Source organism: Monodelphis domestica, chromosome 4 (assembly GCF_027887165.1).
Source record: "Monodelphis domestica isolate mMonDom1 chromosome 4, mMonDom1.pri, whole genome shotgun sequence".
In the NCBI taxonomy this organism is placed as follows: Eukaryota; Metazoa; Chordata; class Mammalia; order Didelphimorphia; family Didelphidae; genus Monodelphis; species Monodelphis domestica.
This window is the reverse complement of record NC_077230.1, coordinates 96629091-96642541: the sequence shown is the minus strand read 5'-3', so window position 1 is coordinate 96642541 and position 13451 is coordinate 96629091. Positions and strand designations below refer to the sequence as shown.

The window sequence follows — 13451 nt, the reverse complement described above, 5'->3', positions numbered from 1 at the left end:
AATCACTTATCTGTCATTGTCTAGTCCTTACTGATCTTCTGCCTTAGAACCAATACATAATATTGATTCTAAGAGATAAGGTAAAGTTTTTTTTTAAAGAAAGAAAAATAAGATCTAACATGATCAGACAAGAAGAAATTCAGGAGCTGGACTACAGCCCCCACTGAAAGCAGCCTGTTAGAGTAGAAAGATTTCTGAATTAGAGTCAGAGAAGCCTTTAATTCTGCTCTTGCTTCTGCTACCTACAAATTATGTGACCTTAGACATATCACTTTTGTTGGATTAGGTGGTTTCTGAGACCCCTTCAAGCTTTAAATCTATAATCTTATGATAGGATATAAGAAATGAGTCACAAAGAAAAAAAAGTCACAAAAAACCCATATCCATTATGTTTTAAAGCAAATAGAGGAAAAGGGAGCTCCTTCATGACAGTTCATACACAAAGCTAGGGAAAGGAGATCAAGAGAAAAAAAACTATTGGTTGATTAAAGCTATACCTTAATCATCTCTAATAGTCTAGTTCTTTAAAAAGAAAAGGAAAGGAAAGGAAAAATAAGAAAAAAATTAAAAAGAGTTAGGGAACATCAAATTAAAAAGGACCTCAGATGTGATCTAATCTGACCTAATTCCCTGGTATATTTATAATATAGGAACCCCAGTTTCAAGGAAGCCAAATGATTGATAATCATAGAGCTTCAAAAGTGAGATGCAAACCCGAAGCCCTCTGACTCCAGAGACAGAGACATGGACTTTGAGAAAGATCACCATGCACTGTAGGGATAGTAGTAAATGGATACCTTGAGACATCCTCTGTAAAAATGGAGATTTGAACCCCAGATTTCAATCCCCAGAAGTCCTTAGTACTTTCCAGAATTCCCTATAATCTCACCTGAGTGTGAGATCACAGATTATTAATTAAAGGGCTCTCCGCCTACTTCGCTCTCTCTCTTCCTCTACTCAGAGATTGCAACATGTTGTAAGTAGGCTGTGAATGGGCTGATCAGCCCTGGGAACATTACTTATTATTTTGTATCCTTGATTTCTAATAATGTTTAATAAATATCTAAAAATATATTACTTTTATTACTAGAGATTAAAATTAACTGTTACAATTAATGGCAACCACGAAGGGATTATTATTCCCTGTACAATTAATGAGTTAATTACTGGGGTAATTCCTTCAATTGCCTCTTTTGAGAGGGGATACTGAGGAATAGAAGGAGGTGGACTAGATTTAGTTTTTATCTGCACAGGAACAGCCAACTTGAGTAAGCCTACATCAGAAGAAGATGTGGCCCAAAGAAACTCCGGTATATCTTCAGGTATTACAAAGGTGGGATGCTCTTTTTCCTCCTGACTCTCTGAGAGAATTACATGGAGTAAATTTAAAGATTTCTCTGGTAATTCCAACGATAAGGAACCATCTGGGGAGCAAGTTATTGTGGCTCTGAGTTTGCAGAGAAGGTCCCTCTCCAGCAAATTTAAAAGGGAGTCAGGAATCAAAAGGAAGGAATGTTGTACCTCTAGGGGTCCTACAGACACCATTCTAGAGGGAAGTTTTTTAACTCTTTGGGGTATTCCTGATACTCCCATTACATTCTCTGAGCCAACAAAATAACAATGTAAATCAGGTGTTCTCCTTAATACAGACCAGGAAGCTCCAGTATCTAAAAGATAATCATAATAGGTGTTATCCACCTTTAAGGTAACATGGGGTTCATTAGTATAGGGGGGGAAGTGGATAGGGACAATGGGTAGTAAGACATCAGGGTCTGGAAAATCAAAGGTTGTATCCTCTGATCCCTGTGTTTTTTCAATCACCCTCTTCAAGGAGGGAATGTAAAAATGTTATTATTTTAAATTGCAAAGTTTAAATTCCTTTTGAGAAGAAATTTTAGGTTAAGAAACATGATACCTCTCTGAATCCAGAAACTGAACTGTTTGGAGAAGACTGTTACAATTAAAATAGTTGATTGCCTTAAACTATGGCAGTTAAAAGAGTTGGGATCATAAACTGTAAGAGTTAAAATGGTTGAGGTTAAAAACTGTAGTGAGTAAAATAGTAGAAGATATAAATAGTAGTAGATATAAGAGTAGGTGAGTAAATTTGTGACCGCAGAAAATATGTTTCACTACAGTATCTTGGTTTTAAATCAAATATAAGGTGGTCACCAGGGAAATATTCCCAATTATGAATATACCCAAGTCAACTGGGTTTTATAGAGATTTTTAATTAATAATACAATGAGTAATTAAAGAAAGAGAGAAAGAGAGAAAAAGGAAATAAGTATGAAGGGCCTGAAGCAAGCATGGCCTAAACCTGAATCTTAAGAGAGAGAGAGATCAGTCAGTCAGTCTTTTATCACTCACCACAAGGTCTGTCTAAGCAAGGATTCTAGTGACAGAGTCTCCTCAGAGGGAGTTCCAGCCAGAGTCCTCCTCACAGAGCCTTCCAGCCAGAGATTGTTTCAAAGGGCCTCTCTCAAGAGCCTCCAGAGTGACAGAGTCCAATCAGAGGAGCTCCAGCGAGACCTCCTTAGAGATTGTCCTCCAAGAGCTTCCCTTCTCCAGAGATCTTCAAAAGATTCTCCAAAAGGATTCGTCCAAAAGGATTTTTTTCTCAAGATATTCTGCTTTTTCTTATATTGGGGGTTTTCTCCTATGTCACCTCCCCTAAGTTCTTCCATCTACCAATCACAGTAGACGTTTTCCAAGGGACAGCCCATTCTGAATTCACTGCTAGGTCAACTAATCCCTTTAGTAAGTTTGAATCAGAAAAAACACTGCTGGGTCGACTAATCCCTTTAGTAAATTTGAACCAGAAAAAACTTCTGAATAAGTTTTCACCTCTTTACTCCTGGCAAGTTTACAAGTTGTCTGACCTTTAATAGGTACTTAGCACCCCATTGTATTAATTCTAAAAATAGGCATGGCTTAAAGAACTTTTTGCCTCATTATAAGTATGGGTTTAAGTACTTTCATTGTTTAGCAAGGAGTTTTCTCCCCTAAAGCAGTCTTAAGTACGGGTGGAGTAGAGGTCCTCCCATTTTTGATCCAAGTAGAGTTCTCACATTTTAAATGGGGAATATTCCCAGTAGGGAATTGTTCCAATGGAGAATTCCCCAATGTGGAAATTTTTAACATTCACAAGTCTGAGAAATTTCAAGATTCACAATCCCCCCTGATGATCATTGGGAGACTAGTCTCCCCATTGATCATTTAACATAATCATTTTGTAATCCTAAATGCACTTCTAACTATAGATATACACAATATTCATTTTTTCTAAGAGGAATTAGAGTAGTGAGGGAGGAAATAGAAAAGAAAAGAAAGCAAAACCAATGTTTTGCTAGGCGCATTGACAGAAAGACAAATTAGGGGCAGTCCCTTAAATGTGTACAATTACAATAAATGTTCAATCAAAGTTCAGTTCAATCAATCATATCCAAAGTTCATTCTTGATCTTCTTGATGAAGTGTGGATTTTCTGGCATCTTTCTGCAACAATTCATTCTCTGGATATAGAAGTTTCAAGCTTATTTCTTGAAGATATTTTCTCGAACAAAATTCAAAGTCTTGGATATTTATAACAATACAATCTTAAACAAAAAAATTCAAAAATTCTTAGATTTTAAATTAAAATATAATCCCCCCTGAAGTAGGTGTTAAAAAACATTCAGTTCAACTCAGAATGCAATGTTGAGTTATGGGGGTGTATGAGTCAATTATCAAAAGAAGAGAAAAACATAATCAAAACATAAGGAAAAAAAATTCAAAATAGGTCCTTGTATAGGTCCAATTTAAAGTAATTTCTATCCCACAAGTCTGTAGGACAGAATGTAGTAATATTTCACTTAGCCATTCGTAGCCAAGACTACAGGAAGTTGCCATAATATAAGAAGAAAAGAATTAGAATTCTATTTTGATGGGGAAATGTTATTCCCTTGTCTGACTTTTTTGACATTCTCAGGGATATAGGGAGCTAGCATGATAGTCAAACTTTGTACTTGTATGAGTATTTCGCAAAAAGTGTAGATACAAGGAAGTCCTACGACTTAACATATGTCAAGCATCACAACCTCAAGTCTCACATTAGTATTTCCTGTGTGCTCCTTTTTGGCACTTTTCAGGTTAAGTCAGTGCTCCTTGTTTTTTATCCCTTTTTCTTGAATCAGATACATTAACATTAATCACAGTCCTATAACATTTTATCAATAAATGGCAGGTTCCCATAGTTTAAAGCTTTTGGGGAATGCAATGATATTATAGCAAGAATATATATATTAACTTCTATTACTGCAGAAAAATAATATTAATATTAATTATGTGTATCTTTAGTACAAGAAATGAAAAAAAATCAAATATTCTAATCAAAATAAAGAAAAGAAATAATAAAAAGTAAGGAAAAAATCAGTAATTCAATGTGTTTTTTGAAAAAAATGTATCCACTTGTCAAGTGATTATAATTTGCAATTTATATGATAGGGTACAGTCAATCAGTCTCAGCAGAAGATGCTTTCTTCACATGTGAGCAGTGAATCCAAGAGTCCTTTTCTCCAATCTTTATAGATGTTGGAGTAGTTAACAATATTTGGAATGGCCCTTCCCACGAAGGCTGAGTTGCTCCAGTTCACTTGAAATTCTTAATATAAACTTTATCTCCTGGATTCAGGTCATGCAGAGAAAAATCTAATGGTCCGCCTTGTACTGCAGCTCCAGATTCATGAAGTTCACGTAGTTTGTGCTGTAACTCCTGTATATAGGAAGCAATAGTAGTATCTCCCCCTAATAGTGATGTATATGCAGGGGGAAAAGGTTTAGCTTGTATAGGCGGATGTCCAAAAAGCATCTCAAATGGTGAGATGTGTAGGTCTCCTCTAGGCCTGCTTCTAAGATCAAATAGGGCCAGAGGGAGCATTTCAGGCCATTTTAAATGTGTCTCAGTGCATAATTTTCCAATCATAGTCTTAAGTTCTTTGTTCATCCTCTCAACTTGTTGTGAGCTCTGGGGATGATATGGAACATGGAATTTGGGAGTTATTCCCAAGCAAGAATATATCTGATTTAGGACAGAATCAGTAAAATGACTTCTTCTATCTGAATCAATACGTGCTGGTAGTCCAAAGCGAGGAATAATTTCCTTTAAAAGTATCTTTGCAACAAAATCCGCCATGGCTTGGGTCACAGGAAATGCTTCTGGCCATCTGGTTAGTTGATCTACTATTACTAGACAAAATTTATAACGTCCAGCCTTTGGCATTGTTATGAAATCTATCTGTAGATGTTCAAAAGGTGTGTAAGCCAGAGGATGTCCACCAAAGGCTTTTCCATGAAATGCATGTTGGTTATATGCCCGGCAGGTAGAGCAGGCTGAACATACTTTAGAGGCTATAGTAGTTATACCAGGGGCTATCCATACTCTCTTGACAGAGTCCATGATGCCCTGGGTGCCAAAATGACCATTTTTATGAATAGATTGGCAAATTTGGTTATAGAAACTTCTAGGGAGCAGGGGTTTTCGTTCAGATGACACCCATACTCCATTAATCTCTTTTGCTTTGAATTTTTGTTTCCATTTTTCCATTTCCTTTTCATTATAGGAAAGTGGTAGATTTAAATCATTAGTGGTTGTTAATGTTAAAATTAATTCCGGTGTTTCTATGGCTGCTAGCTTTGCAGCAGCATCTGCTCAATCATTTCCTCTAAAGACAAGGTCAGAGCCACCTGAATGGGCAGAACAATGAACTTCAGCTAGGGCTTCAGGAAGCTGGAGAGCAGAAAGAACTTCATTAATAATTTCTGCATTAGCTATAGATTTTTCAGCTGAGGTTAAAAATCCTCTCTGGAGCCATAACATTCCGACTGAGTGACAAATGCCAAAAGCATATCTAGAATCTGTATAAATTGTTGCCTTTTTATCCTTGGCAATTTTAAAATAGTGGGAGTTATAAACTGTTACAACACACCATGAAGATGCCTCCACAGACCACAAGCTGCACTAGAAGATCAAGAATGAACTTTGGGTGTGGTTGATTGAACATTTATTTGTATTATACTTTCATGCCAAAGGGGACTGCCCCTTAACTGGTTTTGTGTCAATGTGTCTAGCAGTTATTGTTTTTTTTTCTCTTATCCTCAAATTATTGCAATCTTTAAGTTGATCATGTTTTCATGATCCTTTTGGGGAAACTGGGTTCCCAATAACGATCAAATGGGGGAAAGTAAAAATGAAGATTTGAACCCCAGACTTCAATCCCCAGAAGTCCTTGGTACTTCCCAGAATTCCCTATAATCTCCCCTGAGTCCTCACCTGAGTGTGAGATCACAGATTATTATTTAAAAGGCTCTCCACCTACTTCGCTATCTTTCTTCCTCTACTCAGAGATTGCAACATGTTGTAAGTAGGCTCTGAAAGGGCTGATCAATCCTGGGCATGTGGCTTATTATTTTGTATCCTTGATTTCTAATAATATTTAATAAACCTCTAAAAATATAATACTGTTATTACTAGAAACTAAAATTAAATGCTACACCTCAGAGGGGCAGAAGAGTGCTATGCTATGATTGGCCAAGCTCTGAGCAGTCTTCCCACAGCTGAGACTATCTTCTCCATCTCCACAGCTAAGAAGGTGCTGCCTCATGAGTTTATTCCTGTTGTGGGGGTGGTGGGAATTCCCATTTTCAGCCCACAGACCCACTTCTCCTCAAGGCATGAAGACTACAGGCTGCCAAAAAGTCTAAAAACAGCACTGTTCTGACAACCTTAAATATTGGACAAGGGAGATCTATCCTGGCAGTCAAGCTGTTTCATCTCTTTTAAAAAATAAAATGTTTACCCATTTAAAATAACAAGGCTTAAATGTTTACTTTATTTTTAATTACTCCTCTTGACAGGGTGACCTAATATATTACTTTCCCCCTCACTGCCAACACCGCCTCCTTCACCAAGTCCTTAGGGTAAATGAAGGTGACATTTTTTTTCCATCCAATTTCCATAGCTCAGATTCTTACTAAATGCCTGCCTATGATTTTACAGGCCCTTCCCTTAACCTCACTATCCTGGTGGTGATTTTCATTGCAAACAAATCAAAATGGGTGAATCATCATTTCCTTTGCTCTAATATTCCCAAAGCCCTTATTTCTAACCTCCTTTCCATCTTTTGTGTGGGGAGGAAGGATAAGCACATTTGAAAGCAGTACAGAAATCTCATTTCCCCTCCTAAAATCTGACAAGTGGCAGAGAACTTTCCTCTTTGTAATATTATTGTTTCCACAGGCCAAATATTTTCCCCAGTCCCAGCCCTTTGTAAATCTACAAATCACAAGATCATAGACTTTTAGTGCTAGAAGGGATGCTACAGATAATGTTTAGTTGCTTCATTTCATAGACAGGAAACCAGAGGTAAAGCAACTTGCCCAAGGTGATAGAGTTGACATTAGAACCCAGTTTGCCCCATTCTAAAGTCATTGTTTTTTTGTTTTGCTTTGTTTTGTTTTGTTTTTTTTGCATAACACCATCACACTGCTCCTCACACCAAGGTAGAACCAGGCAGATTGGGCTAGGCTCATGTTCCTGTTTATTCGAGCTCTTTCACTGGTCTTCTTCCTACTTTCCTTGTCTGACCCATACTGCAGCTTCCTAGAAGGCTTGGAAACCTGGGGCAACCTAATTATTCTCTGTGTGCGCATACAGGGAAGAGATGCATTATGTTTAAGTAAGTGTAACTAAAAGGTGCCACATCTTAAGAGAAGGTCAAGTGCTGCATATGTATAATATAAGATTAAGATTTTCCCCCTTCCATGGTGTACTTGATAAAATAATTTTGCTGTGACCTTTACAAAAACCCAGGAGTGGAAACAGGCACAGAGGAATTTCAAGCTTTTCTGCAGGTCGCAAAGTCATAAACATATAAATCTATAACTATTTTGCACAGCATTCAAGGAGAAGGAGAAGCAGGCAAAAGAAAATGATTTTTCTTGGTAATGACAGAAGAGAAACAGTACAGCTGAATTCTTCAAACTGAATTGCTAAACCTGACTAGACAGAGAGAAAGGAGCTCTTTCCCTCTCCCTCCTCTCTGGTATGGATAGAAGACACTTCCCTATTCTACCCAGGGCTATTTGAGACTACTATATCAGGGTCTGTGTGATAAAGCAAATTAACAGTCTCATGTTATGGCTCTCAAAAAGAAGCTATGGCTGGGAGTTGTGGGGGGCATCTCCAGATAAGTCTACTTTTCTGGGCCTCAATTGCCTTCCCTGGAAAATGAAGGAGGATGGACCATGACAGTAATTATATAAACAAAGACAATGCAAAACTCAGTTAAACTCAGATGAATGGCAATGGTTAGTCTTGGTTGCAGAGGAGAGCTAAATTTAAAACATTCCTTCCTTTTCTCAATGAAAAGGTAAATTATAGATACAGAGTGATATCAGTTCCCTGTATTAGTTGGGTTTGATTTTATTTTCTTTTTTCACTACAATGGAGGGTTCAGTGGCAGAGGGGCAAGGGAGAAAAATAACCTTAGCAAAAGACAAAAGGCAACAATATAATTTCAAAAATAAAATTATAAAGGATTGGATCAGCACAATAGAATTTAGAGTTGGAATAGATCTTAGCCATCATCTTAAGTGGCTCCTTTGTTTTAGTAGAAATAGGTCCAAAAAAAGTAAAGTTACTTATCTAAGGTCACAAAAGTAGCAGACCAAGGATTTCTTCTGATTCCAAATCAAATCCACATTCCACTATGATCTCCAAGGTCCCTTCCAGTTCTTGCATTGTATAAATCTATTCATCTAAATACATTTATTGAATTCTTACTATGTATACACAAAGCTGGCAAGGGTGATAGCAGATAAGGAGGAGCATGGGAATTGGTGTCTTGTACCTCTAGCTGGGGCCAGATATGACAGCATCAGTTAGCCCCACATTCCTATTTACACAGTTCTGGGTAGGAAGCATCTTCCTGGGTGGTACAGGGGGTTTAGGTAAGTTCAGTGAGGGAAACAAAGGACATGTTACTCTTACACATTTGCTTTTTTTATGTTCTGCAGGTGCCTCTTGGTGTCAGCCAAAATTACAGAGAGAGTTCTAACTCTCCCATTTCTTCTATAAGAAGACCTCAGAAAAATACCTTAGGCTTCTGACCATACATATACTTTCCATTTTTTCAGCTATCACATTTCTTCCCTCAATATCATATTTCTGGATTTATCTTACAAAGTGTGTCTTCACCCTAAACAAATGGATGCAAAGAAAACAAGGACGACAATATGTTTGATGACTTCAGCAATAAGAATAGAAAGAATAACAATGAAACAACTGAAAGCTGATGTTGCAAAATTATATTGATCAAGTTTGACCCTAAAAAACAGATGTGAGAAGGAACCTCTCCTCATTTCTTTAAAGGGGGGAGAAGGGGTTAGGGACAGGAATCACTATGCATGCTGCCAGGTTTGTTTGTTTTTTATATGTTGGTGATTTTTGCTGAACTATTTTTTCATCTGTTCTCCCTCTTCTATTCTTTATGATAAGAGATTATTCCTTGGGAGGAAGAAAGAAGAGGTGGGACACACACTAGGAAATGTAGATGATGTAAAGACAAAAGACAGCAAGACAAATCTAATTTTAAAAATAAGTATTCCACTGGGCTGTCAAGGGCTCAAAAGAAAGGTTCTCTTGTGCTTCCTGTTCCTATAACTGCAGTTCTATAACTATCAACCTCCAAATGGCCCTTTTGATGCCTACTGCAGGGATCTCTGGACAATTGCCTCTCCCTTCTCTTCCCTACCAGTCAACAGACTTCTCTGCAAGTATGGAGCTTCTAGTTGACAGTTCCCCACTGTTGCTGTGTCTGTCAACTCAAGTACAAAGCAAAATAGAATCTGGTAATTATCCAAGGGATGTAATCAATACAGTCATGAAAATTGGATAATTCAAGCCCAAAGATCCACTTTTATGTCTGATATATTCAGCTTAGGTTCCTATTGATCCCATTCTCCTAATAATTGTCAACTTTCCTCTGTTGCATGCTATATGGATACAGCCAGAGAAATTGGGTGATTTTATTCAGAATAGCACAAGTGTTATTTCTATATTCCCTGAGATCCTTTCTCAGATCACATAAAACTGTAGTGTACATAGGTGTTTCTTTCTAAGTTAGAGAAAAAGGAAATTGAAAAACCTAGAAATCTTAACTAGTAAGCCTGGTCTCAAAAAGCTCTCAGTGATGTGACATAATGAAAGGATCATTGAACTGAGAGTGAGAAAATTTGGATTACATAAGCTTGCAGTGTGACCTTGTGTTCATCACTTCAATTCTGAAAGATTTGGTTGACTCATCTGTAAAATGGGGTAAATAATAGCTATCCTCCCAAAAATGAAAGGATTATTGTTCAGTGTGTTTTGCTTGTTTATCATCCATAACTCTAATTCCAACTGGGGAATATCACCCAAGGCTCTGTTCTGTACCTTTCCTTTTGCCCTATATACAGTCTTGGTGATTTCATGAGCATCACTTCCCATTGGTGTAACTACCAACTCTATACAAATGATTCACAACTTTCTCTTTCTGTTCCTCTGCTGTCCTTCCTCCTCTTTCTCCTCTTCCTCTTCCTTCTCTTCCTCTTCTTTCCTGTCCCCAAAAGTCAGTCTTTAAGATTTAAAAGCTTAAAACTACATTAACTTTTAGAATATCTTGTATATAGGCTTTCTTCTGTATCTGAAAGGTACTCCCATTTACTAGAATCTTTGGCTTCCTTCAAGGCTCAGCTTATATACCACCTTACAAAGAATCTCTTCTGATTCTCTGGACATTACTGCTCCATTCTTCCTAAAATAATCATATTTATTAAATTTGGAATAATCAAAAGAGAATTACTAAGATGTTCCTGCTCTTGGACCTCAAGATTTCAGTGTGAGGCATATTCTCTAGGGATGCCAAAGACAAAAAAAAAAGTCTTTTATTTATTTTTTGGATGAATGAAAAAAACATTTATTAAGCACTTATGTGTTGGGAACTATATTAAGTGATAAGAATTCAAATACAAAAAAAAAATGAGATGGTGACTGTCCTTGAGGAAACTTACATTCTTTTTTTTCCTTTTAAACATTATTTTATTTGGTCATTTTCAAACATTATTCATTGGAAACAAAGATCATTTTCTTTCCCCCCCCTCCCCCACCATGCCTCCCATAGTCGACACGTGATTCCACTGGATATCACATGTGTCCTTGATCCGGACCCATTTCCATGTTGTTGGTATTTGCATTAGGGTGTTCATTTAGAGTCTCTCCTCAGTCATATCCCCTCAACCCCTGTAGTCATGCGATTGCTTTTCCTCGGTGTTTTTACTCCCATGTCCTCTGTTTGTGGATAGTGTTTTTTCTCCTAGATCCCTGCAGATTGTTCAGGGACATTGCATTGACACTAATGGAGAAGTCCATTACGTTTGATTGTACCACAGTGTATCAGTCTCTGTGTACAATGTTCTCCTGGCTCTGCTCCTTTTGCTCTGCATCACTTCCTGGAGGTTGTTCCAGTCTCCATGGAATTCCTCCACTTTATTATTCCTTTGAGCACAAGAGTATTCCATCACCAACATATATCACAATTTGTTTAGCCATTCGCCAATTGAAGGGCATCCCCTCATTTTCCAATTTTTGGCCACCACAAAGAGTGCAGCTATGAATATTCTTGTACAGATCTTTTTCCTTATTATCTCTCTGGGGTATAAACCCAGTAGTGCTATGGCTGGATCAAAGGGCAGACAGTCTAAAAGTCTTTTATACCTGACAATTTTTTTGTAGTGTCAAAGAATTAGCAACCAGTTATATGTCAATTGATTGGAGAAGGATTAAACAAATGGGATATGAATGTAATAGACTATTATTATGTTGTAAGAAATAGTGAATATGATGAACACTGAAAAGTGATGAAAGACCTATATAAACTGATGAAAATCTAAGTAAGCAGAGCCTGAAGCAATATCTATATAAACAACCATGTAAGTAGAAAGAGCAACAATAACAATAAATCAAACTGAATGCTACAAAATGATAATGACTAAGCTCAGTGACAAAGAAGAAATCAAAAAAAGACACCTCCCCTTGCTTGTTTGCAGAGATTGAAGACCAGAGATGTGGCATACTATATATAAATTAATCAGTTTTTTCTGTTTTTGTTTTTTTTTTGCAAAAATTTCTAAATTTTGTTGAATTTTTTTTCATTAAAAAATAGCACTGTGACACAGGTAATACCCAGTGGAATTGTGCATGGGCTATGGGAAGGGTGGGTTAGGGGAGGGAGGGATAGAATATGATTCTTGTAACCAAGGAATAATGTTCTAAATTCACTAAATAAAATTTAAAAATAGTTCTGTATCAGGGAGAGGAATACTAGGACATATAGCTGATAGAAAAAGACCATTAAAATTTTACTTTAAAAAATCATGAGAATACCTATCTGTTTACATATTATAGGGCAGCTCTCCAGCCTCTGACCCTCACCTGACACCCAGCTCTCACTTGTGGCTCCTAGTAGCTGCTAGCATGCGGCAGTAGCCACACCCCTGGCAACGGCTTCGACAGGCCTGATAAACCTAGTGAGGGTAGCCATCTGGTTGTAGACCCCTGGTGAACTAGGGCTTTGATCACCCAGCATGTGAAGACTGCTTTGGTGGAACAGACGGAAGAAACCAACAAGAAGGTTCAACGGCTGAGATGGCGAAGCAGCAAAGCACTGTGGAGTGCTTAGGGCGTGTTGGAGCACAAAGGACAACACAGCCATCCAATGCAGCTGAGGAATCTCCAGGTGTAACGACTTTTCGTGCCAATGGACCCAGGCTTCCAACGCCAAGAGAGTGGGACTGTCTCTGTGCATCAACTTTTCCACTTAAATCTTCGTGCACAAGTCTCTTTGTGCACAAAAAGGCACAAAGACAATCGTCATCCTCGGTTACTGAGAGACTACTACTACTACTACTACATATTATAGCCTTTTAGGAGAATTTAAGTTGATTGATGGTAAGAACTATTTTTAATTTGGCTTCTGTTTCTCTGCTGCTTTCTGGTTTCTCAGAATGTGCCACAGTACCTTGCAAATAACAGCAGCTTAATAAATTTAGGTTGGGTTAAATTCAGAGATTCCCAACCCTTGTTTGTGTCATGGACCCTTTGAAAAGTCTGCTGAAGTCCTTCTCATAAGAATGCTATTAATAAAGGAAATAAATTCTATTGAGATATGCACATAAAAAATTATATTTTTAAAAGTTCATCAACTCCAGTGTTAGGAATCTCGGAGTATAGATAATGGGTATTCTGCATATACCACAGAAAGAACCAGGGTACCGCATCACATCTCTGCCTTCCCGAAAAACAACCACGACTCTTCTTAATACATAAAACGAAGCCTCCATCTCTTTCCATTTTCTTCGTAGGACACATATCTATTA

The 13451-nt window shown here is 37.5% G+C and overlaps 1 protein-coding gene across 6 annotated transcripts in view; it reads right to left on the bottom strand.

Moving 5' to 3' along the window:
• Nucleotides 1-13451, bottom strand: part of EPHB1 (EPH receptor B1) — a 769317-nt gene that overhangs the window by 255551 nt on the left and 500315 nt on the right. The gene's annotated exons all lie outside the window — the stretch shown is intronic.